This window comes from Macaca nemestrina, chromosome X (assembly GCF_043159975.1).
Source record: "Macaca nemestrina isolate mMacNem1 chromosome X, mMacNem.hap1, whole genome shotgun sequence".
Classification (NCBI taxonomy): domain Eukaryota; kingdom Metazoa; phylum Chordata; class Mammalia; order Primates; family Cercopithecidae; genus Macaca; species Macaca nemestrina.
In genome coordinates this window covers 42,678,414-42,705,946 of record NC_092145.1, presented here as the reverse complement: position 1 = coordinate 42,705,946, position 27,533 = coordinate 42,678,414, and the positions used below count along the sequence as shown (strand labels likewise).

General features: G+C 34.7%; 1 protein-coding gene across 2 annotated transcripts in view; it reads right to left on the bottom strand.

Annotated features, from left to right (window-relative positions):
* Positions 1-27,533, bottom strand: part of LOC105490486 (LHFPL tetraspan subfamily member 1) — a 257,433-nt gene that overhangs the window by 209,631 nt on the left and 20,269 nt on the right. The gene's annotated exons all lie outside the window — the stretch shown is intronic.

The window sequence follows — 27,533 nt, the reverse complement described above, 5'->3', positions numbered from 1 at the left end:
CAGCAATATGAAGTTAAAATCAGGTACTGTGATTGCTCACTTGATATTTTGTTCTTCTGATGGTGCTTTTTTGTGTGTAGCTAGCTGCTAAATGTTGATGTCCTTGTAGGAGGAAGTAATGGTATAGGCTTCCATTCAGACATCTTGTTCTGCTTCCCCATTTTAAAATGTGTTTTTCCTTCCTAATTGAAAGGTTGATTCTTTTTTTTCCCCCAGCTTGCCTGTTTGGAGATGCCCTCAGACAGGAAAATGTGATAAACCTTTGTGTCAGGCAGAAGTGACCCTCCTTTAGGAGGTACAAATGACAGGGATGGTGCCCTGTGATCACCCCCTTACCATTTTTTTTTTTAATTTTTCCCTTTAATAGTAGAAAGGAAGAATTTCCATTTAATAAAAAAAAAATCACTCTGTAGTTAACTAGAGAAAATATGATGCATTCATCTTTAGGTGGGCGATTTCCTCACCAATGGCTTCAAATCTTACAGTCTTAAGGTTTTAATCTGAAAGCACCTCTTCCCTGAACAATGAGTTAAACCAATGCACCTTCTTAACTGGAAACTTGCCTTTGCAGAAGGTGGTTTGCATTTCAGCCCTCTGTTCACACACACAAAAAAATGATCTTTTTGCCTTACCCCTTTCCTTGCCATCTCCATCCACAACTACAGTATTTGCACTCTTGACTAGGCCCACCACCACGATCACCACCACCAGCAGCAGTAGCTTACAGAAAGCCACTCAAGCCATAAATCTTCTGGTATATGTCCTAGAATCACACATAGAAGTTATGGCATTTCTGAGTTATTATTCATCAAAGAGATACATTTCCTTGACCCCTTTTTTTAGGCTTTTAGAATTTACATTTGTTCTCTTTTTATATTAACAATAGTCTCTAAGTTATGTGGTCAACTATGGTGAACCCATATGGGTCTTGAAAGCCAAAGATGACTTTACTATCTACCTGTTATGTAGTATTTAAATAACAGCTTTTAAAAAAAGATTTTCGAATATATTTTTGTTTCTCCATGTCATCAATAACCCATTAATTCGTGTGGTCTGCCAAGGTGATGTACTGTGGGTTCTGAAAGCTCAGAGGCGCACTTGCCAGTGTCTGCCTGTTCTGTCCTCTTTAAATAACAGTGCACCCTACCCTTGGGTCAGGCCAATGGACTCTGGCCTGGGCAATCTTCACAGTCCTAGGCTTCTTACTTAAGAGGCATCTATCATAGAGGAAATAATATTTCCTCAGCAAACTTTCTAAGAAGTCAATCACAGGGAGGTGTAAATGGCTGGAATGGCTCAATGTGGTAGCCCACCATTTCATTTATTCTCACTCTATTTCAGTGAGAGGGAAAAACGGTTTATTTTAACAAAATATAACATGTTTTAAAACACATGTATGGCATGTACACTTGAGTTTTAGAGATTTTCTCACTGATTGATACATATTGTTAAGCCATACATGCTTTAGAGATAGTAATCATGATTCCCCAAACATGATTCTACCTAATAAACGAATGAACAATAATCTTGCATTCCCATACCCTTTAGATTGTTTTGATCATTAGAAACCAACTTTGTTTCCATTCTCTCCTTTTCTTGTACCCATCCACACCCACAGGAATCAATATTCCAGCCTGATCCCACAGGCCTCCTTCTGTGAGCTAATAGAAAGATAAAGTTCAATGTCAACTATCTAGATAGCAAAAAAAAAAAAAAAAAAAAAAAAAAAAAAAAAATTATAGTGGGCTTGATGTATTTTCCTTCTAAGAAAATGCTGTCCTAAGAAAATAAAATGAGAATAAAAAATCCAAACCACATATGTTAGTTTAAAATTTTCAGCAGGGACTTTTTTTTAAAAATGAACTTATTTATTGTAATAATTTTATTTAATCCAATACATGCACAATGTTATCATTTTTTTAATTTTTATTTTTTTATTACACTTTAAGTTCTAGGGTACATGTGCACAACGTGCAGGTTTGTTACATATGTATACTTGTGCCACATTGGTGTGCTGCACCCATTAACTCGTCATTTACATTAGGTATATCTCCTAATGCCATCCCTCCCCCGACCCCCACCCCACAACAGACCCTGGTGTGTGATGTTCCCCACCCTGTGTCCAAGTGATCTCATTGCTCAATTCCCACCTATGAGTGAGAACATGCGATGTTTGGTTTTCTGTTCTTGCAATAGTTTGCTGAGAATGATGGTTTCCAGCTGCATCCATGTCCCTACAAAGGACATGGACTCATCCTTTTTTATGGCTACATAGTATTCCATGGTGTATATGTGCCACATTTTCTTAATCCAGTCTGTCACTGATGGACATTTGGGTTGATTCCAAGTCTTTGCTATTGTGAATAGTGCCGCAATGAACATACATGTGCAAGTGTCTTTATAGCAGCATGATTTATAATCCTTTGGGTATATACCCAGTAATGGGATGGCTGGGTCAAATGGTATTTCTAGTTCTAGATCCTTGAGCAATCACCACACTGTCTTCCACAATGGTTGAACCAGTTTACAGTCCCACCAACAGTGTAAAAGTGTTCCTATTTCTCCACATCCTCTCCAGCACCTGTTGTTTCCTGACTTTTTAAATGATCGACATTCTAACTGGTGTGAGATGGTATCTCATTGTGGTTTTGATTTGCATTTCTCTGATGGCTAGTGATGATGGGCATTTTTTCACGTGTCTGTTGGCTGTATGAATGTCTTCTTTTGAGAAGGATCTGTTCATATCCTTTGCCCACTTTTTGTTGGGGTTGTTTGTTTTGTGTGTGTGTAAATTTGATTGAGTTCTTTGTAGGTTCTGGATATTAGCCCTTTGTCAGATGGATAGATTGCAAAAATTTTCTCCCATTCTGTAGGTTGCCTGTTCACTCTGATGGTAGTTTCTTTTGCTGTGCAGAAGCTCTTTAGTTTAATTAGATCCCATTTGTCAATTTTGGCTTTTGTTGCCATTGCTTTTGGTGTTTTAGACATGAAGTCCTTGCCCATGCCTATGTCCTGAATGGTATTGCCTAGGTTTTCTTCTAGGGTTTTTATGGTTTTAGGTCTAACATTTAAGTCTCTAATCCATCGTAAATTAATTTTTGTATAAGGTGTAAGGAAGGTATCCAGTTTCAGCTTTCTACATATGACTAGCCAGTTTTCCCAGCACCATTTATTAAATAGGGAATCCTTTCCCCATTTCTTGTTTTTGTCAGGTTTGTCAAAGATCAGATGTTTGTAGATGTGTGGTATTATTTCTGAGGGTTCTGTTCTGTTCCGTTGGTCTATATCTCTGTTTTGTACCAGTACCATGCTGTTTTGGTTACTGTAGCCTTGTAATATAGCTTGAAGTCAGGTAGCGTGATGCCTCCAGCTTTGTTCTTTTGACTTAGGATTGCCTTGGCTCTTTTTTGGTTCCATATGAACTTTAAAGTAGTTTTTTCCAATTCTGTGAAGAAAGTCATTGGTAGCTTAATGGGGATGGCATTGAATCTATAAATTACCTTGGGCAGTATGGCCACTTTCATGATATTGATTCTTCCTATCCATGAATAATGAATGTTCTTCCATTTGTTTGTGTCCTCTTTCATTTCATTGAGCAGTGGTTTGTAGTTCTCCTTGAAGAGGGCCTTCACATCCCTTGTAAGTTGGATTCCTAGGTATTTTATTCTCTTTGAAGCAATTGTGAATGGGAGTTCACTCATGATTTGGCTCTCTGTTTGTCTGTTATTGGTGCATAAGAATGCTTGTGATTTTTGCACATTGATTTTGTATCCTGAGACTTTGCGAAGTTGCTTATCAGCTTAAGGAGATTTTGGGCTGAGACAATGGGGTTTTCTAAATATACAATCATGTCATCTGCAAACGGGGACAATTTGACTTCCTCTTTCCCTAATTGAATACCCTTTATTTCTTTCTCTTGCCTGATTGCCCTGGCCAGAACTTCCAACACTATGTTGAATAGGAGTGGTGAGAGAGGGCATCCCTGTCTTGTGCCAGTTTTCAAGTGGAATGCTTCCAGCCCATTCAGTATGATATTGGCTGTGGGTTTGTCATAAATAACTCTTATTATTTTGAGATACGTTCCATCAATACCGAATTTATTGAGAGTTTTTATCATGAAGGGCTGTTGAATTTTGTCAAAGGTCTTTTCTGCATCTATTGAGATAATCATGTAGTTTTTGTCTTTGATTCCGTTTATACGCTGGATTACATTTATTGATTTGCATATGTTGAACCAGCCTTGCATCCCAGGGATGAAGCCCATTTGATCATGGTGGATACGCTTTTTGATGTGCTGTTGGATTCGGTTTGCCAGTATTTTATTGAGGATTTTTGCATCAATGTTCATCACGAATATTGGTCTAAAATTCTCTTTTTTTGTTGTGTCTCTGCCAGGCTTTGGTATCAGGATGATATTGGCCTTATAAAATGAGATAGGGAGGATTCCCTCTTTTTCTATTGATTGGAATAATTTCAGAAGGAATGGTACCAGCTCCTCCTGGTACCTCTGGTAGAATTCGGCTCTGAATCCATCTGGTCCTGGACTTTCAATGTCATCATTTCAACATGTAATCAATATTAAATTTGTTAATGAGATATTTTACCTTATTTGAAATGTGATATGTATTCTGCATTTACAGCACATCATAATTCTGACCAGTGACATTTCAGGTGCTCATTAGCTATACGTCACTAGTTGCTGCCATATTGAATGGCCCAACTATAAGTAATACTTTTTATTCTCCAGATTTTTGAAATATAATTTGTATATCATAAAATTTATCCTTTTAAAGTTACAATTCAGCAACATCTAGTATAGTCACAAGGTTTGACAACAATCACCATTATCCAACTCTGGAGCATTTTCATCTACTCAAAGAGAAATCTCATGCCCATTAGCATTCACTCCCCATTTCTTACTCCCCTTGCCCAAACCCCTTCCTACCACTGATCTACTTTTTTCCTTTGTGGATTTGACATTGTGGACATCTCATGTAAGTGAAATTATAGAATATGTGACCTTTATTTGGCTTCTGTCATTTAGAATAATCTTTTCAAGACTTATTCATATTGTAGCTTCTCTCAGAAATTCAATTCTTTTTGTGACTGAATAATATTCCATTGCATGAACATACCACATTTTGTTTACCCATTTATCAGTTGATGAACATTTAGGTCATTTCTTTTATGAATAATGCTGCTATAAACATTTTCATACAAGTGTTTTTGTGGAAATATGTTTTTATTTCTTCTGGGTATATACCTGGGAGTGAAATTGCTGAGTCATATGGTACCTCTACTTTTAACATTATGAAGAACTGCTAAAGTCTTCTCCAACAACAATATAGAAATTTTCCAGTTTCTGCACATCCTCATCAACATTTTATTTTCCATACTTTTTTTCTTATAGCTAGCCTAGTGGATATAAAGTGGTATGTCATGGTGATTTTGTTTGCATTTAGCTATTAAGCTAAAGATTTTTCACATGTTTTAATGCATGTATTGGCCAGTCTTATCCGTTATGGAGAAATGTTTTAAGTTTTTTGCCCATTTTTAAATTAAGCCATTTGTCTTTTTGTGTTGAGTTGTAAGAGTTCCTTATATATTCTGGATACTGCATCCTTAAAAATGTTATTATTTGCAAATATTTTCCCCCCACTCTGTGCATTGTCTTTTCTGTTTCCTGATTGTCATTTGAAGCAAAATTTTAAAAATTTTGATGAAGTTGTATTCACTTTTTTTTTTTGCCATTGTGTTTTTGGTGTCTTATCTAAGAAACCATTGCCTTATGCAAGGTCACAAATGTTTAAACCTAAGTTTTCTTCTAAGGGTTAGAGTTATAGTTTACACTTACATTCAGGTCTTTGATCCATTTTGAGTTAATTTTTCTATATGTGTAAGGTGAGGTGAGGTAGGGGTCCAAATTCTTTCTTTTACATGTAGATATCCAGCTGTGCCAGTACCATATGTTGTAAAGACTAGTCTTTCCTCATTGGATGGCTTTTGTGCCCTTGCTGAAAATCAATTGACCGTAGTTACATTGGTTTCTTTCTGAACTTTCAATTCCATTCCATTGATCTACATGTCTGTCCTTATGGAAATGCCATGCAGAATTGGCTACTGTGGCTTTGTAATAATTTTTGAAATCAGGAAGTGTCACTCCTCCAGCTGTTCTTTTTCAGGATTATTTTAGCTATTTGAAATCCTTGTCATTTCCACATGAATTTTAAAATCAGCTCCTCAATTTTTGTAAAAAAGGCAGTGAGGATTTTGATAGGGATTACATTGAAGTTGTAGATCAATTTAGGACATATTGTCATCTTGAAAATATTAAGTCTTTTGACTCATGAGCATGGACTATCTATTCATTTAGGTCTTCTTAATTTCCTTCAGTGATGTTTTCTAGTTTTCCATGTACAAGTTTTGCAACTTAAAAAATGTATTCCTAAGTATTTTATTATTTTTGGTGATATTGAAAATGAAAATGTTTCTTTAAATTATTTTGCAATTTTCATTGTGAGTATATAGACATAACATTTATTTTTATATACGTATCTTGTGTCTCCTAACATTGCTGAACTCTAATGATATTTTTTTGGATTTCATAAGGTTTTTCTATACACATGGTCATGTAATCTGTGAACAGATATTGTTTTACTTTTTTCCATTCTGGATGTCTTCTATTTTGTTGTTGTTGTCATTGTTGTTGTATAATGGCCATGACTAGAACCTGCAGTGCAATGAGGAACAGAAGTGGCAAGAATAGAAATCTTTGTCTTCTTGGTCTTAGGGGAAAGCTTTAGTCCTTCACCATTAAGTATATTAGCTGTAGATTTTTATATGCCCGTTATCAAGTTGATGTTTCTTTTTATTCCTACCTTGTTGAATGTTTTTTATCAAGAAAGAATGTTGCATTTTGTAAAACACTTTTTCTTCATCTATTGAGATGAACATATGTTTTCCCTTTACTGTATTCATATGGTGTATTGTAATGATTTGTTTTCAATATGCTCAATCAACCTTGCATTCCTGGGATAAATCCTACCTGGTCACGGTATATAAGAATTTTTATATGTTTCTGAATTTAGTTAGCTTATATTTTGTTTTGGACTTTTATTTCTATATTCATGAGAGATATTAGTCTTTTGATTTCTGTTCTTGTGGTGTTTTTGTCTTGCTTTTGTGTCAGTGTAATATTGGTGTCATAGAATAAATTGAGAGGGGTTCTCTCCTCTTCTATTTTTTTAAAGTGGTATTGAGAAAATGTTATTAATTCTTCTTTAAAACTTTGATACAATTCGCCAGGATAAATATATGGTCCCGGGCTTTCTCTTTTATTGCTAATTCAATTCTTTACTTTTTATAGTTATATTCTGATTTTCTATGCCTTCTTGAGTCAGTCTTGATGGTTTGTGTCTTACTAGGAATTCATTCTTTTCATTTAGGCTATCTAATTTGTGGGCATATAATTATTCACAGTATAACATTATAATCCTTTTTCTTTTTATAAAGGTTCTTGTAATATCACTCTTTCATTCCTGATTTAGAAATTTGAGTCCTCTTTCTTTTTCGGTCAGTCTAGTTAAAGATTTTTTTCCATTTTGTTAATATTTCCAAAAAATAATTTTTTGTTTTGTTAATTTGCTCTTGTTTTGCTGTTCTCTATTTCACTTACTCCCAGTATAATATTTATTATCTCTTTACATCCACTTGCTTTGAATTTAGTTTGCTCTTTTTTTCTTAGTTTCTTAAGATAAAAGTTTAGGTTGTTGATTTAACATTTTTAATATATATATATATATGGCTATAAATTTTCCCCTAAGCACTGCTTTTGTGGTATCTCACAAATTTTGGAATGCTGCATTTTTATTTTCATTCATCTCAAAATATTTTCCAATTTTTCTCATGATTTTCTTTTTGACTCTTTGGTTATTTAGGAATTTGTTGCTTAATTTTCACTTATTTGTGAATTGGTCATTTCCTTCTGCTATTGATTTCTAATTTTATTTCACTATGGTCAGAGAATACACCCTGCATGATTCCAATCTTTTAAAATTCTGTAACACTTGTATAGTAGCTTAACATATGGTTTATCCTGAAGAATGTTCCATGTGCATTTGGAAAGAATTTGTGTTCAGCTGTTGTCAGGTGGAGTGTTCAATAGATGTTTGTTAGGTACAGTTGTTTTATAGCATTGTTCAAGTCTTCTCATTTATTTTTCATCACATATCCAGTTATTGTATCTATTTCTCAAAATGGAGTATTGAAGTCTACTACTACTACTGTTCATTGTCTATTCCTCCCTTCGATTCTGACAGTTTTTGCTTCATATATTTTGGGACTCTGCTGTAGGGGTATATATATGTATATATATGTGTGTGTGTGTGTGTGTATATATATATATATAGCCAGTATATCTTTTTGATGGATAGACTCTTTTATCATTATGAAATGTCCTCTTTGTCTCGAGTAAAAATTTTGATCTTAAAGTCTATTTTGTCTGATGATTAGTGTAGTCACTTTAACTTTCCTTTGGTTACTATTTGTATGGCATGGTTTTAGAAATCTTTTATGTTAAACCTATTTTTTCTTTGAATCTAAAGTATCTTTTGTAGACAGCATGTAATTGATTGATGTTTTTAATCTGTTTCAACAATTTCTTCATTTTAATTGAAGTGCTAAATCTACTTACTTTAATTGTAATTACTGATATGGTAAGATTTACTTTGGTCATTTTGCTATTTGTTTTCTATATATCTTATGTCTTTTTTCACTCCATTTCCCCATTTATGCCTTCTACATTCTAACTAGATATTTTCTAGTGAGCAATTTAAATTCTACTTATTTTTCTCTTACCATTTCATTATAGTCATTTTCTTAGTCATTGTTCTGGGGATCAAAAATAATAATTTATAATAATCTAGCTCTGATTAATATAAATTTATTTCCGTAATATAGAAAAACTTGGCCCTTATATACCTCCATTCACTCTTTCTTTATTATGCTATTATTGTCAAATAAATTACATAGTTACATATTGTATGCCCATCAACAGAAATGTATGATTATTGCTTTATACAGTTGTCCTTTAAATCATACAGAGAAAAAACATTACAAACAAAAAATACATTTAACTGTCTTATATTTACCTGCATAGTTACCTTTTCTGGTGCTCCTTATTTCTTCATGTACATTCAAGTTACTCTCGAATATCCTTAAAGTGGCTGGGCATGGTGGTTCACACCAGTAATCACAGCACTTTGGGAGGCAGAAGTAGGTGGATCACTTGAGGTCAGGAGTTTGATACCAGCCTGGCCAACATGGAGAAGCCCCATCTCTATTAAAATACAAAATTAGCCAGATGTGATGGCATGCAGCTTGTAATCCCAGCTACTCGGGAGGCTGAGTCAGGAGAATCTCTTGAACCCATGAGGAGGAGGTTGCAGTGAGCCAAGATCACGCCACTGCACTCCATCCTGGGCGACAAAACAAGACTCCGACTCAAAAAAAAAAAAATCCTTAAGGATATCAGCCTTAGGACTTCCTTTATTATTTCTTATAGGGTAGATTTACTTGCAATGAATTATCTTTTTTTTTTTTTCTTTAAATCTAAGAATGTCTTAATTTCTCCTTCAGTTTTGAAGGATAGCTTTGCCTGTTACGGAACTGTTGTTCAACTGTATTTTTTCTTTCAGCACTTTGAATTTCTCATCCTTTCCTTTTGGCTTCCATGACTTCTGATTAGAAATCAACTATTTATTGTATTTAGGATCTATTGTGTATGATAAGTCACTTCTCTTTTATTGCTTTCAAGATTGTCCCTTTTGCAGTGGCTTTTGACAGTTTGATTATGATGTATCTTGTTTGGATCCCTTTGAGTTTATCCTGCTTGAAGTTTGTTGGACGTCATGGATGTGTGTATCCTTATTTTTCATCAATTTCAGGATGCTTTTGGCCATTATTTCTTTGGCTATTTTTTCTATTTGTTTCTCTCTCTCCTTTCCTTTTGGTACTCCCATTGTGTGTTGGACAAATTATGGTATCCCACAGGTCTGAAGTTTTCTTTTATATCCTTTATTATTTTTATTTGTGTTAATCAGAATGGAATATCTCAATTGATCTCTCTTCAAGTTTGTTGATTCTTCTTCTGCATGCTCAAATATGCCATTGAGCTTCACTATTGAATTTTTTATTTCTGTTATTGTACTTTTCAACTCGAGAATTTTTATTTTATTCTTTTTCATAACTTCTTTTTACTAATTTCTCAATTTGACAAGACATTTTCATGCATTAATTATTTGGGCATGATTTCTTTCATTTCTTTTAAAGTATTTTTAATAGCTGATTTAAAATTATTGTCTAATAAGTGCAAAACCTAGGCTTCATCAAAGAACATTTCTATTGATTGCCTTCTTTTCCTATGCATAGGTCATACTTTCTCATTCATTTGCTTGTCTTATATTTTATATTGTTGAAAACTGGACATTATAAATAATATAATGAGATAATTTTGAAAATCATATTCTCTCCCTTGGCCAGGATTTTTTGTTGTTGCTGTTTGTTGCTGTTATTGTTTTTGCTTGTTTAGCAACTTTTGTGAACATTTCCGCAATACCACTTCCAAAAACTACAGAAGAGGAGAGAATGCCTCCCAACTCATCCTATGAGACCACTATTACATTGACACTAAAATCAGACAAAATTATCATCAGAACAGAAATCTAAAGACCAATATTTCTTATGAATGTAGACATAAAAATCCTAAACAAAATACAATTTCAATGTAGCAAAATATTTTAAAATTACATACCACGACCAGATAGGATTTATCCCAAGAATGCAATGTATATGTGTATATCAGAACATCACATTGTATACCGTATATCTATAATTTATATATATAATTTTTTTAAGAATAAAGATAAGTCTCCAAACTTAGCCTTTCTATAACAGAAAACATTAATGCCAGCACTGCTTACACCATCCAGGAAGAGAATGCATAGGTTTGCCTTTGGGGTGTCAGTGATTTAATAAGAGCTGGTCATTTAATCTGCTATGGTGGGTTTATGGCAAACATCAGAATGCATATATTTTCTTAAAATTCAGTGGAAAATACTTCTGTGTATTTGGTACCTACTAAAATGTCTCCAAATCATAGAAAGTCTAAGTTGGCCACTACAGAAAGTGTTATAGGTGCCTTGGATACAAAAATCTACAGTAACTCATCACACTTATGAATAACCAATTCAACTAGAGTTTGCAGAATATATTATGAAATCACAGAGGAAAAGTACGGTTCATCCAGCTAGTATCTCTGTCAGACCTCTGTAATGGCATGATTCCAACTCAAGATACCTCAGTGTCTTTTTTACCAAGTTTGGACTTCCACAGTAACACACCCAGTCAATTCCCCCTGTCAAAAAAAACACAATTGAAAGCAATTTAGCATCAAGGTCTATTGGTAGTCTTGCCTTGACTGCAATGACCATTAGCACATGTATAAGACTTGAAGAGAGCTGTGGTGTAGGTCTTCCCAGTCAAATGGTACCCAAAGGGTTCCCTTGAGACCCTGGAATTTTGCTCCCTCAGGCTTTGCTCCAAAATCTGTGGAGGCTATCCAAAAGAAGGTCAGTCAGCTTAGCCCAAGGGCTTTATTAAAAGATTACAGCACAAGTAGACGTTGGTTAGGGAGTCTCAACCCTCAGTGACCACATGACTTCAGGTGGTGCTAGAGAAAAGTCTACCAAGGGGGGGAAAAAAGAATAATTGTGATGGCTATCATATATTGGTGAAAATATAACTCTTCAAGCTGTCTGTTCTCAGGGTGGTATTTAGGACACCTCTGTTTCCTTGCAAATCTTCAGAAACTTGCAGTATTTGCCACATATACGCACACCACAGTCATTACATCTTACTCAAAATTCTCTTCTTACTCATAAAGTCTGTTTTACATATTTCAAACCTTTTAATTTCCAAGTTTCCTATGAAATTTGTGCTTCATGGTATCCCAAAGTTGAACTGAAAGTGGTCTCTTTGTAGTAATACAGCTCTCTAATATGCAGTGTAGCCTACAGTAGAAACTGGCTACTCTCAAGGCTATTGCCTTGCATTCTCCATCGTCTTGATCTCATGCCCTTCTTTACATATCCCTAGCAAGATCTCAAGATATTTTTATTTCTGAGCCATAGGAGTGTTTATTGCTTTTTCCCCTTGAATTGTGTGCCAACAACTGATTTATTTATACTAACTGTTGACTGCATCAGTGAGAGAAACTTAAGCACATAACCTTGGTTTGTCCTATTATATTGTAACTCAAGTGCCCTCTTATTTTACTGTCCTCATTACCTCCCCTCGAGATAGTATGAGTGCTATCTATCCCAGATTACATTAACCCTGCTTGTATTTCAGGATACTAGAGAGGAGCCTCTTTAGCCTTGGAAGAAGAATGTTCCGAAGAGAACAGGTAAGAGTTAGGGAAGGATGTGCACTTTTGCTATGCTTAGTGAGAAGATTGAAATTTAATGGTGAAGATTTACAGACTTATAAATGGGACTTTTTGTCACTATTTCAGTTAAAATTCCAAAGCTGAAGATAGTAAGACTGGACTACCTCTCCACACACATATTCTTTAAAAAGCATCAAGCAGCTGCTAGACACCCACTCCAAGGCTTTCTAACAGATATTTTAACTGCTCTTGTAAACCTAACCCCACTCCCACTCCAGCTGAGCTACATGGAAGAAATATATTAAATTAAATTAATTCATATGGGCAGTGAGTGGTGGAGAAGATTAGGGGCTTTTCTCTACAGTCTGGATATTACTCTGGGCTAAAAGATCAGAGAAATGGAAAGAAAGAATTATGTAGGTAACAAAAGCATAGGCCCTGCATCTGATTCTCAGAGGTGGGAATAGTGGGGTCTCATGACCCAGAAAGGAAATGGCTATGGGGTATGTGTCCTAACGATGACCACAACAATCCTTATAAAAATACTAGTATTCCAAATGTGGAATAGAAGAAATAGAAAGACTACCATGTCCCAGGCAGGCACTGGACAACAGCTCTCTGCTGAATTCTATAAATCACCAAATAGAGATAGTAGCAACAAGACAGTGGTGATTTGTGTGAACTAATAGTCAACAATCAGATGGCTCCACCTTTCTCTCTTCCCAATGCTTTGGTATTGTGTAAGATCTCACTTGAAGGAATGCCAATTACTCAAACTGATACTTGGGTGGGTGTAGACTTTAATAAAGACAACAACATTTTTACTTGGAGTAATAGGGAAGGGAATGTCATAGGAGGGTTTCCAGGCACATTTTGAGCACTATCAGGAGAACCAGTGGGGCTGGGAAAGATACTATACTAGAGTCTAATAATTCTTCTGAGAAAGAATTATGTAAGCAGAATCAAGATAAACAAGTTTGATTCAATAGAAACAGACAAGTGTTTGAACACAGAAGGTATGTAAATTTTAAATATTGGATGGTATATATCAGATTGAATTTTATTCCCAACCTCGGAGTACTAAGTCTGAATTCTTTAGCAAAGAGGTTGCAGTAAAGAGATAAAATCGCCATAAGATATTGCAAGCCAAAGAATTAGCAGCATTGGTACCAAGAGCTTTGGCAGTAATACAATGTATTGCCTTTTATGCAGGTTAAGTACTCTAAGTACAAGCATCTGCAGCAGTCTCAAAGAGGGATTCAGCACCTGTAATGTTGCCTCGGTCCAACAAAGAATTTAGGCATTGATGTTCTCAGTGAAAGCATCAGCATCCTGAAGCCATCTGTGGAGAGCAGTAGCAAAAGACATCTTTAAGTAGATAGTGACAGGGGTTGACTGAAATCCTTTAGAAGGATATTATTGCAAAAGCTACGAGCTGGGTAAATAAGCCAAAAATTTCACATTAATATCCTATTTTGCTACTCCCAGTACATTTCAAATACATTTCACCATCCTAGTCAAGGCAAACGAGAAGTGGGGGCAAGGATGACAAAATGGCTACTGAATGGACAATTGCAATGAAACAGATCAAGAAAGAGAAATAGGCTTTGTAGTAACAGTAAGAACAAGAAGTGGTAGCTAGATGTAGTAAAACTCTATGTAAGATTCTAAAGTTAACTGCAGAATTCCATCAGATTTATATATCAGATTTGTTGTGTATCTAGTTCCCCAACCCCCACCTATATTTACCCTAGCCCCACTGTTTATGTCAAGACCATGTGGAGATGAAGACTTTTTTTCTGGAATAACCATCTGTATCTTATCTCCCTACATTGCCCCTGTTTAATAGGAATACTGAGTTAAGAGGTAAAGAAAGTCAATTAATCAATAAGCATCGGTGGTGTCAGATATGACAATATCAGAGCAGAGGAATAATGGGAAACTTAAAGAAGAGTAAAAAGAGATTTAACTAAGGGGCACTTTTACCATTCCTATGAGGAAAGGAGAGACCAATAAAACAACCTACTTTTTTTAACATTACAATTGTGTCTATCTTGACCTTAAGCTAATTGTAAGGGTAGAAAATACTCAAGGATTCCCACTTCAGAGAGTCTGTGGACAAAGACCGACTTTGCTCATTGTTTAAGCAAGTAGTACCTTCAGTTCCACAGGCCACAAATTTAGTATAAATAATGTTATTGAAACATCTGAAATCTGCCAACACTGCCAACACGACTAATAAAAAAAAGTCTCCAATTAAAGGGCTTTCACTCTCAGGCACTGTTTTCGTTGACATTATTACCGCACTGGCTGATGACACATAGATGTGGAATAAATTTTTTTCAAATTAAAAATTGGGACAGATGGTCTATCAAGATATTCTTTTCTGATTTGTTAATGAACATTCTTACCAATGAATAAGAAATAAATCACATTTAGTCAAACATTCACATTTCCTTTATTTAAAATAAAATAAAAAAACTTGGAACTATTCCAGAAATAGCTGCATGTATTTTTTTACTTATTTGTACAATTAATATGCTGGTAACTATTTCAGCTGTACTTCAGCTAGCATCCTAGGATTTCCCAAGCCTTTGTCTTTCTATGCTGTGTGACCCGCCACAAAACCCAACCATTTATTTTGTTTGTAGCTGCTGAGTTCTGCTATAGAAAGTTGGCTCCACTAGAAATGTATGTCATTTGTTCTCAATTCAGCCTTCAATACTGCTTGACAAGTCCTTATTCATCCCTATGTTGATGCCCCTCAGCAGCTGTTTTAAAAAATGTTTCATTTTTCATAAGCTCTCAATCCTCAAATGAGAAAACCAAAGGAAGAAAACAGAACAATTGTTTTTACAAAGTATGGTTCATGAACACTTCTCTGAAATGGGATTTAAAACTTCAGGTTAAAAAGGGAAATTAACCTAGCAAATTAACCAACACAGAGATACATTCTAGTAAAATTATTGAACCTTAAAGAAAATAATCAATAAAAGGACCAAAATAACTAATAAAAGAGAGAAAACAAGATTATCAGACTTTGACAACAATTTTTTTTAAGTCAGCAGAAAATGGGATAGCATATTTAACATTCCCAAGGAAAGAAAATGTGAGTCAAAGATTTTATGACCAACCTGAGTTCAAGTAAAAATGCCAAGACAAGTTTATCAACATGTGAGAACTCAGGAAATACTGTTCCTGCAAGTTCTTCCTGATTTTACAGAATAAGCTTCTAATAACTGAAACACCTGGTGAAATATCACCAACCTAAAGACTGATGGTATTAATCATTACTGGTAGCTAATATCAGAGAAAAGAGAGGCAACCCAAAATTTTGTACCTCCAAATAGATCACACCACTATGAAGTCAAGAGGAAAAAAACATCAACTCAAATTTGGTTCAGCCTATAGAACTAACTACCGATTTACAAGAAGTACAGGACAGAGTAACTTATTAAACTACAACAGGAGACTCCATCAAGCAAAGTTAAGACTATAAGAAACTCTTAGAGGAAAAAAGACAATATTTCTTGAATGAATTACAATGAAAAAAAATATGAAGGCAGTCTCCAGATTAAAAAAAAAAAAAAGACTTAGCAAGATATGAAGCATAACGAAACTAGTGCTTAGGAATGAACTTTTTGGTGATAAAATAAAATAAAGGTGTGATTACCATAAAGATCAGGACTGTTATTACCTTTGAAAAGCAGGAAAGGGCTGTGATTAGGATGAATGGCAAAATTCCATTTTTTGAACATAGTTATGGTTATAAGGGTGTTTGGTTTGTTTTATATAGTTTCCTATATCTGTTAGATTTTACAATAAAAAGTATTTTTAAGCAAATATATCCCATAAAAAATAAACAAGCCAGACAGAGATGACTGGAATAAACAGCTAATCTTTCAAAGCAAAGACATAGATGTACATCCACAAGAAACAGCAGACAGAGAACCATGACTCCTCGAAGAGATAAAGCAGGGAACATATAACTGATTGATATGGTTTGGCTCTGTGTTCCCACCGAAAACTCATGCTGAATTGTAATCCCCAAGTGTTGGGGAGGGGCCTGATGGGAGATGATTGACTCATGGGAGTGGATTTTCCACTTGCTGTTCTCGTGATAGCAAGTGAGTTCTTGAGAGATCTGATGGTTTAAAAGTGTGTGGCACTTTCCTTTTCACTCTCTGTCTCTTCTGCTCTGCCATGCTCTGTAATTCATTACCACCAGATCTGCCTTATAAGGCACCATAAGAGAGTGATAAATATGGAAAGACTGTTACCAGCCACCACACAAACACACTTAAGTACATAGACCATTGACACTATAAAGCAACCACACAATCAAGTCTTCATAATAATCAGCTAACAACAGGATGACAGGATCAAATCTGCACATATCAATATTAACCTTGAATGTAAACAGGTTAAATGCCCCCAATTAAAAAGCACACAATAGCAGGTTGAATAAAGAAGCAAGACCCAAATATATGCTGTCTTCAAGAAACCCGTCTCACATTCAATGACACAAATAGGCTCAAAGTAAAGGGATGGAGAAAAACCTACCAAGCAAACAGAAAAAAGAAAACAGGTGTTGCTATTCTAATTTCAGACAATAGAGATTTTAAATCAACAACTATAAAAAGGGCAAAGAAGAGCATTACATAATGGTAAAGAGTTCAATTCAACAAGAAGACCTAACTATCCTAAAGGTATATGCACTCAACACAGGAGCATCCAGATTTATAAAGCAAATTCTTAGAGATCTATGAAGAGATTTAGATAACCACACAATAATAGTAGGATACTTCAACATCCCACTGACAGTGTAAGACACATCATCGCAGTGGAAAACCAACAAAGATATTTGGACCCAAACTCAACACATGACCAAATGGACCTGGCAGACATCTGCAGAACTGTCCACTTGAAAACAAGAGCATATACATTTTTCTCATCTGTACATGGCACATACTCAAAAATCGACCACACAATCAGCCATAAAACAATCCTCAGCAAAAAAAAAAAAAAAAAAAAAAATCTCAAATCATACCAATTGCACTTTTGGACCACAATGCAAAGTAAATAGAAATCAATACTAAGACAATTGCACAGAAAATCACCTTGATTAGAGGAAGACAGGGAGGAAAGAAAGAAAAAAGGAAAGACCACAAAACAACCAGAAAACTAGTAACAAAATGGCAGGAGTAAGTCTTTACTCATCAATAGTAACATTGAATGTAAATAGATTATGGAACTGGAAACCATTATGTTAAGTGAAATAAACCAGGCACAGAAAGACAAACATCTCATGTTCTCACTTATTTGTATGATCTAAAAATCAAAACAATTGGCCTGGCACGGTGGCTCATGCCTGTAATCCCAGCACTTTGAGAGGCCAAGGTGGGTGGATCACAAGGTCAGGAGATCGAGACTATCCTGGCTAACACGGTGAAACCCCATCTCTAGTAAAAATACAAAAAAATTAGGCAGGCGTCGTGGTGGGCACCTGTTGTCCCAGCTACTTGGGAGGCTGAGGCAGGAGAATGGCATGACCCCGGGAGGCAGAGCTTACAGTGAGCCGAGATCGTGCCACTGCACTCCAGCCTGGGCGACAGAGGGAGACTCTGTCTCAAAAAAAAACATCAAAACAATTGAACTCATGGACATAGAGAGTAGAAGATGGTTACCAGAGGCTAGAAAGGGTAGATGGGGGTGGGGATGGTTAATGGGTACAAAAAATAAATGAATAAGACCTACAATTTGATAGCACAATAGGGTGACTATAGTCAATAATAACTTAATTGTACATTTTAAAATAATTAAAAGAATGTAATTGAATTGTTTGTAACTCAAAGGATGAATGTTTGAGGCACTCCATTCTCCATGATGTGCTTATTTCACATTTCATACCTATATCAAAACATCTAATATATTCCATAAATATATACACCTACTATGTACCCACAAAAATTTTTTAAATTTTAAAAAATTTTTAAATAAAAATGAATTGTGCAAAACCATACAGTTACATGGAAATTAAACAGTCTGCTCCTGAATGACTATTGAGTAAACAACGAAATTAAGGCAGAAAACAAGAAATTCTTTGAAACTAATAAGAACAAAGATGTAGCACAACAGAATTTCTGGGACACAGCTAAACCAATGTTAAGAAGGAAGTTTCGAGTGCCAAATGCCCACATCAAAAATGTAGTAACATCTCAAATTAACAACCTAACATCACACCTAGAGGAACCAGAAAAACAAGAGCAAACCAATCCCAAAGCTAACAGAAGACAAGAAATAATCAAAATCAGAGTTGAACTTTAGGAAATGGACACCCAAAAAGCCATGCAAAAGATCAATGAATCCAAGACTTTTGTTTTTGAAAGAATAAATAAGATTGATATATCACTAGCTAGACTAATGAAAAACAGAGAGATGCAAATAAACACATCAGAGACGACAAAGAGGACATTACCACCTACCCCACAGAAATAAAATAAAAAACAAAATAACAAACCCTCAAAGACTACTATGAAGATCACTATGCACACAAACTGGAACACCAGGAAGAAAATGGATACATTTCTGAAAACACACAACCTTCCAAGATTGGACCAGAAAGAAGCTGAATCTCTGAACAGATCAACAGTGAGTTTCAAAGTTGAATCACTAATAAAAAGCCTACCAATGAGAAAAAGCCCAGGACCAAACAGAATCACAGCCAAATTCTGCCAGATGTATAAAAAAGAGCTGGTACTACTGCTACTGAAACTATTCCCCAAAAATTGAGGAGGCGGTACTTCTTCCTGATTCATTCTATGAGAACAGCATCATCCTGCTACCAAAACCTGACAGAGACATCACAAAAAAGAAAACTTCAAGTTAATATCCTTGACGAATATAGATGCAAATATCCTCAGAAAATACTGGCAAACTTAATCCAGCAGCATATCACAAAGCTAATCCATCAAGACCAAGTAGGCTTTATCCCTGAGATGCAAGTTTGGTGCAACATAAGTAAATCAGTAAATGTGATTGATTATATAAACAGAACTGAAGACAAAAAACACATAAATATCTCCATAGATGCAGAAAAAGCTGTTGATAAAACTCAACACCTCTTCATGTTAAAAACTCTCAATAAACAAGGTACTGAAGGAACACATTTCAAAATAGTAAGAGCCATCTATGACAAATCCACAGTCAGCATCACACTGAATGGGGAAAAAGTGATAGCATTCCCCTTGTAAACCAACACAAGACAAGGATTCCCTCTCCCACCACTCTTATTCAACATAGTATTGGAAGTCCTGTATAGAGCAATCAGGCAAAAGAAAGAAAGAAAGGACATCCAAATATGAATAGAGGAAGTCAAACTATCCCTGTTTTCAGATGACATGATTCTGTAGAAAACCCCAGAGCCTTGGCCCAAAACCTCCTTCAGCTGATAAACAACTTCAGCAAAGTTTCAGGATACAAAATCAATGTACAAAAATCACTAGCGTTCCTATACACCAACAACAGCCAAGTTGAGAGGAAAATGAGGAATGCAATTCCATTCACAATTGCCACAAAAAGAATAAAATACCTAGTGATACTGCTAACCAGGGAGGTGAAAGATCTCTGCAATGAAAATTACAAAACACCGCTCAAACACAGCAAATGGAAAAACATTCCATGCTCATGGAGAGGAAGAATCAATATCATTAAAATGGCCATACTGCCCAAAGCAATGTGCAGATTTAATGCTATCCCTATAAAACTACCAATGACATTCTTCACAGAACTAGAAAAAGGTATTTTAAAACTCACATGAAACCAAGAAAGAGCTCGAATAGCCAAGGCAATCCTAAGCAAAAATAACAAAGCTGGAGACATCGTGTTACCTAACTTCAAACTATACTACAAGTTGACAGTAACCAAACAGTATGATATTGGTGTGTAAACAGACACATAGACTAATGGAATAGAATAGAGAGCCCAGAAATGAGGCCACACACCTACAACCATCTGATCTTCAACAAAGTTGACAAAAACATGCAATAGGCAAAGGACTCCCTATTCAGTAAATGGTGCTGAGATAACTGGCTAGTCATATACAGAAGACAGAATCTAGACTCCCTCCTTATACAAGATACAAAAATCAGCTCAATATGGATTGAAACTTAAATGCAAAACCTAAAACTATTTTTTTTTTTTTTTTTTTTTTGAGATGGTGTCTCGCTTTGTCTCCCAGGCTGGAGTGCAGTGGCGCCATCTTAGCTCACCACAAGCTCTGCCTCCCAGGTCCACGCCATTCTCCTACCTCAGACTCCCGAGTAGCTGGGACTATAGGTGTCCACCACCACACCTGGCTAATTTTTGTATTTTTTAGTAGAGACGGAGTTTCACCATGTTAGCCAGGATGGTCTCGATCTCCTGACCTCATGATCCTCCCGCCTCAGCCTCCCAAAGTGCTGGGATTACAGGTGTGAGCCACCACGCCCAGCCACTAAAACTATTTTTAAAAACCTGGAAAATAACCTAGGAAATAAAATTCTGGACATAGGACCTGGAAAATATTTCATGAAGGTGCCAAATGCAATTGCAACAAAAACAAAAATTGACAAGTTGGATCTAACTAAAGAGCTTCTGCACAACCAAAGAAACTATCAACAGAATAAACAGACAATCCACAGAATAGGAGAATATATTTGCAAACTATACATCTGACAAAGGTGTAATATCAAGAATCTATAAGGAACTTAAACAAATTTCCAAACAGAAAACAACTCCATTAAAAAGTGGGCAAAGCAGATGATCAGACACTCTTCAAAAGAAAACATACACACAACCAGCAAGCATATGAATAAATGTTTAACACCACTGACCGTTAGAGAAAAGTAAATCAAAACCAAAATAAGATACCATCTCACACCAGTCAGAATGGCTATTACTAAAAAGTCAAAATAAAACAGACACTGATGAAATTGTGGAAAAGAAAGAACATTTATAAACTGCCAGTGGGAATGTAAATTTGTTTAGCCATTGTGGAAAGAAGTTTGGTGATTTTTCAAAGAACTTAAAACAGAATTACCATTCGACCCAGCCATCCCATTATTAGGTATCTACCCCAAAATATATAAATCGTTCTCCCATAAGGATGCATGCATGTATATGTTCATCACAGCACTATTCACAATAGTGAAGATATGGAATCAACATAAATGCCTATCAACAGTAGGTTGAATAAAGAAAATGTAGTATATATACACCATGGAATACTATGCAGCCATAAAAAGGAATGATACCATGTCTTATACAGCAACATGGATGGAGCTGGAGGTCATTATTCTAAATAAACTAATGCAGGAACAGAAGACCAAATACTGCATGTTCTCATTTAAAAGTGGAAAGTAAATCTTGAGTACACATGGACACAAAGAAGGGAACAATAGACATGGGGACTACTGGAGGGTAGGAAGAGGGTAAGGATTGAATAACTACTTATCAGGGACTAAGTATATTACTTGGGTGATGAAATAATGTGTACCCCAAACTCCCATGACACATAGTTTACCTGTGTGACAAACCTGCACAGGTACTACTGAACCTAAAATAAATGCTAATTTAAAAATACCAAAAAACACAGAAAGAAAAAACTGCCATTCAAGAGTACTGTATCTAGCAAAGTTATTGTGCAAATATGAAGAAGAGATAAAGTTTTTTCCAGACAAATAAAAGTTGAGAGAGTTCAGCACCAGACCCATCTCACAAAAAATGCTAAATGTAAATGAAGGATACGGACAAACCCAGAATACTCTAATACTGTAACGTTAGATTGCAAACCACTCATAACATATTGTGAATCCCAAAAGACAAAATTTTCAAAGACAACAATAGCTACAGCAACCTGTTGAGACAGAAGTAATATAAAAGCATGTAAATTAAGATAACTGAAAGTCAAAATGTTGGGAGGATAGAGTTAAGGTGTAGAAGAATTTCTTTTGTTTATAATTTGTTTCTATTCTTTTTGATTTGAGATTAGTTTTTATCCCTCTGAAATAATGTATTATGTCTATTAGATGTTTCTGTAAGTCTGATAATAACCACAAAGTCTAAAATAGATTCATGAAAAATAAAAAATAAAACATCCTACTTAAAAAAGAAATCACTTGACCACAAATGAAGATGGTAAGAAAGGAAGAAAGGAGTTACAAGACAACGGGAAAACAAACAAGAAAATTGTCATACAAAGTCCTTAGTTATCAATAATAACACTGAATATAGACTCAATTATCCAGTTACAACACATAGAGCAGCTAATTGGATAAAAATAAGACCCAACTGTATGCTTCCTACAATAAGCCCACTTTACCTTTAAAGACACATAGACTGAAAATAATGGGGTGGAAAAAGCTATTTCATACAACTGGAAAACGAAAAAGAAAAGTAGCTATACTAGCTATACTTATATTAGATAAAATAAACTACAAATCAAAGACTGTAAAATGCCAAAAAAAGATCACTATGTAAAACAGGTCAATTCAGCAAGAAGATATAACAATTATAAACACCTATGCATCCAGAGCTTTTATGTATGCAAAGCAAACATGAATAGCTCTGAAGAAAGAGATAGACTAAAATGCAATAATAGTGGTGGACTTTAACATTTCACTTTCAGTAATGAACAGATCATCCAGAGAGAAAATCAACAACAACAAAAAAAAGAGCAAAGTTAAACTATAAACTAAACATAATAGGTCTAACTTACATTTACAAAACATTTCATCCAACTGCTGCAGAATACACCTTCTTTATATTAGCATATGTGGTATTTTCTAGAATATTTCATATCTTAGACTACAAAACAAGTTTTATCAAATTCAAAAACATAGAAAAAATATCAAGTATTTGTTCTGACCACAGTGAAGTAAAAGTAGAAATTAGTTACAAGAGGAAACTCAGAAAACTTAACAAACACATGGAAATTAAACAACATGCTTCTGAATAACCAATGGGTCAACAAAAGAATTAAGAAGGAAATTTAGAAATTTCTTGACACAAATGAAAATGGAAATGCAGCATACTGAAATCTATGGGATATATCAAAAGCAGTACTAACAGGAAAGTTTGCGGTAAAATCTTATATCAAGAAAGTAGAAAGCCCTCAAGTGAACAACCTAATGATGCACCTCACAAAACTCAAAAAGCAAGAATAAACCAAACACAAAATTGTAGAAGAAAATAAATAATAAAGATCAGAGTAAAAATAAATGAAATTGAGACTGAAAAAACAAAATAGAAGATAACAGTAGGTTTTCTGAAAAGATAAAATGGACAAACCTTTGACTAAGAGAAAAAGAGAGATCAAAATTATCAATGTGAGAAACAGAAAAAGGGACATAACTACTGACATTAGAGAAATGCCAGGAATCACTAGAGACTATTATGAGCAACTATATGTCAACAAATTAGAAAACCTAAAAGAAATGGGTAAATTCCTCGATACATCCAACCTACTAGGATTGAACCATTAAGAAATATAAACTCCTAATAAACCAATAACAAGTAATGAGAGTGAAGTTGTAATAAAAATCTCCCATCAAAGAAAAGCCCAGGACTTGATGACTTCGCTACTGAATTCTACTAAACATTTGAAAAACTAATATCAATGTTATTCAAAAAAAATGAAGAGGAGGGAATACTTTCAAACTTATTATATAAGGCCAACATTACCCTGATACGAAAACCAGATAAAGACACAATGAAAAATGAAAATTACAGGCCAATATCACTGATGAACATATATGCAAAAATTGTCAACAAAATACTAGCAAACCAAATTCAACAGCACATGAAAAAGATCATTCACCATAGTCAAGTGGGATTCAATCCCAGGGATGCAAGGGTTGTCCAATATATGCAAATAAATAAATGTGAAACATCAGCTTAGCAGAACCAAGAACAAAACCAATATGATTATTTTAATAAATGCCAAAAAAGCATTCAATAAAATTCAGTATTCCTTTATAATATGAACCCTAATCAAATTGGGTATAGAAGAAACATACCTCAAAATAATAAAGACCTTATATATGACAAAGTCAGAACTAACATTGTACTAAATGGGGAAAAAATTGAAAGCTGTTCATGTAAAATGTGGAACAAGACAAGGATGCCCACTTTCACCACTTTTATTCAATATAATACTGGAAGTACTAGCCAGAGCAATTAGGCAAGAGAAAGAAATAAAGGACATGCAAATTTGAAAGAAAAAGTTAAATTTGCCTTCTTCACAGATGACATTATCTTATACTTAGGAAAACCTAAAGATCCCACCAAAAACTATTAGAACTGATTAACTAATTCAGTAAAGTTGCAGGATACAAATCAACATGCAAAAATCAGTAGCATTTATATACACCAACAGTAAACAATCTAAAAAAGAAATCAAGTGACAGAGCAAGACTTAACTAATTCAGTAAAGTTGCAGGATACAAATCAACATGCAAAAATCAGTAGCATTTATATACACCAACAGTAAACAATCTAAAAAGAAATCAAGTGACAGAACGAGACTCTGTCTCAAAAAAAAAAAAAAAAAAGAAATCAAGAAAGCAAACTCATTTACAATAGCTACAAAATATGTAAAACATCTAGAAATATATTTAATACCAAAGTGAAAGGTCTATACATCAAAAACAATAAAACACTGAAAAAGAAATTTAAAAGGATACCAAAAAAGAAAAGATATTCCATGATCATGAACTGGAAGAATTAATGTTGTTAAAATGACAATACTACCCAAAGCAATTTAAAAATTCAATACAATTCCCATGAAAATATCAATGACATTCTTCACAGAAATAGAAAAACAATCCTAAAATGTATTTAAAACCCAAAAGACCCCCAATGGTCATAGCAGCCCTGAGCAAAAAGAACAAACCTAGAGGTATCACACTACCTGACTTCAAAATTTACTACCAAATTATAGTAACCAAAGCATCATTGTACTAGCATAAAAGCAGATGCATAGACCAATGGAATAGACCCAGATAACCTAGATATAGCCTAGGTATACATACATGCATTTACAGAAAACTCATTTTTGACAATGGTGCCAAGAACATACAAGGGGGAAAGGGCAGTCTCTTCAATAAATGGTGCTGGGAATACTAGATGTCCGTATGCAGAGGAATGAAACTAGACCCCTATCTCTCACCATACACAAAAATCAAATCAAAATGGATTAAAGACAAGTCTAAGACCTGAAACTGTGAAACTACAGGAAAACAGCAGAGAAATGCTCCATGACATTGGTCTGCATAAAGATTTTTGTGTAGGATCTCGAAAGCACAGGCAACCAAAGCAAAAATAGGCAAAATTACATCAAGCTAAAAACCTTCTGCACAGCAAAGGAAACAATCAACAAGCTGAAGAGACAACCCACAGAATGGGAGAAAATAGTTGCAAAAGACCCATCTGACAAGGGATTGGGGATCTGACCGGAATATATAAGAAGCTCAAACAATTCAATTCCAAAAAAAGAGAAATAATGCAATTTAAATGGGCAAAAGGCCTGATTAAACATTCATCAAAAGAAGACTTACAAATGGTCAACACATACATGAAAAAAATATTGAACATCACTTATAATCAGATAAATTCAAATCAAAATTTTAATGAGATATCATCTCATCACAGTTAAAATGGCTTTTATCAAAAGACAAGTAGTAACGGATGCTGGCAAGGATGCAGCGAAATGGGAACCTGCATACACTGTTGGTGGAAATGTAAATTAGTACAGCTACTATTAGAACAGCATAAAGGTTCCTCAGAAAACTAAAAGCAGAACTACCATATGATTCAACAATTCCACTACTGGGTAGATATCAAAAGAAAGAAATCAATATATCAAAAAGACATGTGTCTGCACTCCTGTGTTTATTGCAGCACTATTCACAATAGTCAAAATATGGAATCAGCCTGCATGCCCATCAGTGGATGAATGGATAAAGAAAATGTGGTATGTATATACAATGGAACATTATTCAGCCATAAAAAGGATAAAATCCTGTCATTTGTAGCAACGTGGATAGAACTAGATGTCATTATGTTAAGTGAAGTAAGCCAAGAACAGAAAGACAAATACTGCATGTTCTCAATTACCTGTGGGAGCTTAAAAAAAAAAAAAAGTGGATCTCATAAAGATAGAGAGTAGATTGGTGGTTACCAGAGGCCAAGAAGGGTAGTGAGTAGGCAGTAATAAAGACAAGCAGATTAATGAATACATATATATGGTTTGATAGAAGATATAAGATCTAGTGTTAGATGGATAAGTAGGGTGACTCTCGTTTACGGAAATCTATTGTATATTTCAAAATACCTAGAAGAGAAGAATTGAATAGTTCTAGCATAAAGAAAATATAAATATTTAGGGTAATGGATATTCCAGGTACACAAATTTGATTTTTATGAATTGTAGGAATGTATTACATTATCACCTGTACCCCAAAACTAGGTACATCTATTATGCATTAATAAAATTTTTAAGCTGTTTATCTCTAAGACTTTAACAAAATGATTTCAAGTAGCATTATCTTTCTATGGAGTTAGAAGATAAAGTTTAAGTGCTCTTAACAATCAGTTAACCGTAATTGAAACATGCTCTAAGAGGAACATGGCTAAGATATATTAGCACTTTAAGAAATACTTTTTAATGTAAGTGTTAGATAAATATACAATCACTGATATTCCAAAGAGTTGCTATCCCTTCGATTATTTTCCCTAGCATAGTTATGGAGAAACAATGAGATATTGTTTTCTAAAGAACTAGAATACACTGACTTGCTATGCAATGAAATGCTCAAACTAATAGGTATAATTTTTGTTTAAAAAAAAAAAAGAAGTGTGTTCAATCAGAATTCCATTTCAGATCAATTTCAGGGTCAGTTTTACCCTGACCTTAACAAGGCACCTATGGAAATAATAATGTTAACACTCAAAATATGATTAGCATAATCATTTCTAGAAAAGTATTGAACGAAAAAAAATGCTTCCCAGTAAGAAAAACAATCTCCGCATTAAAAATGCTTACTAACAG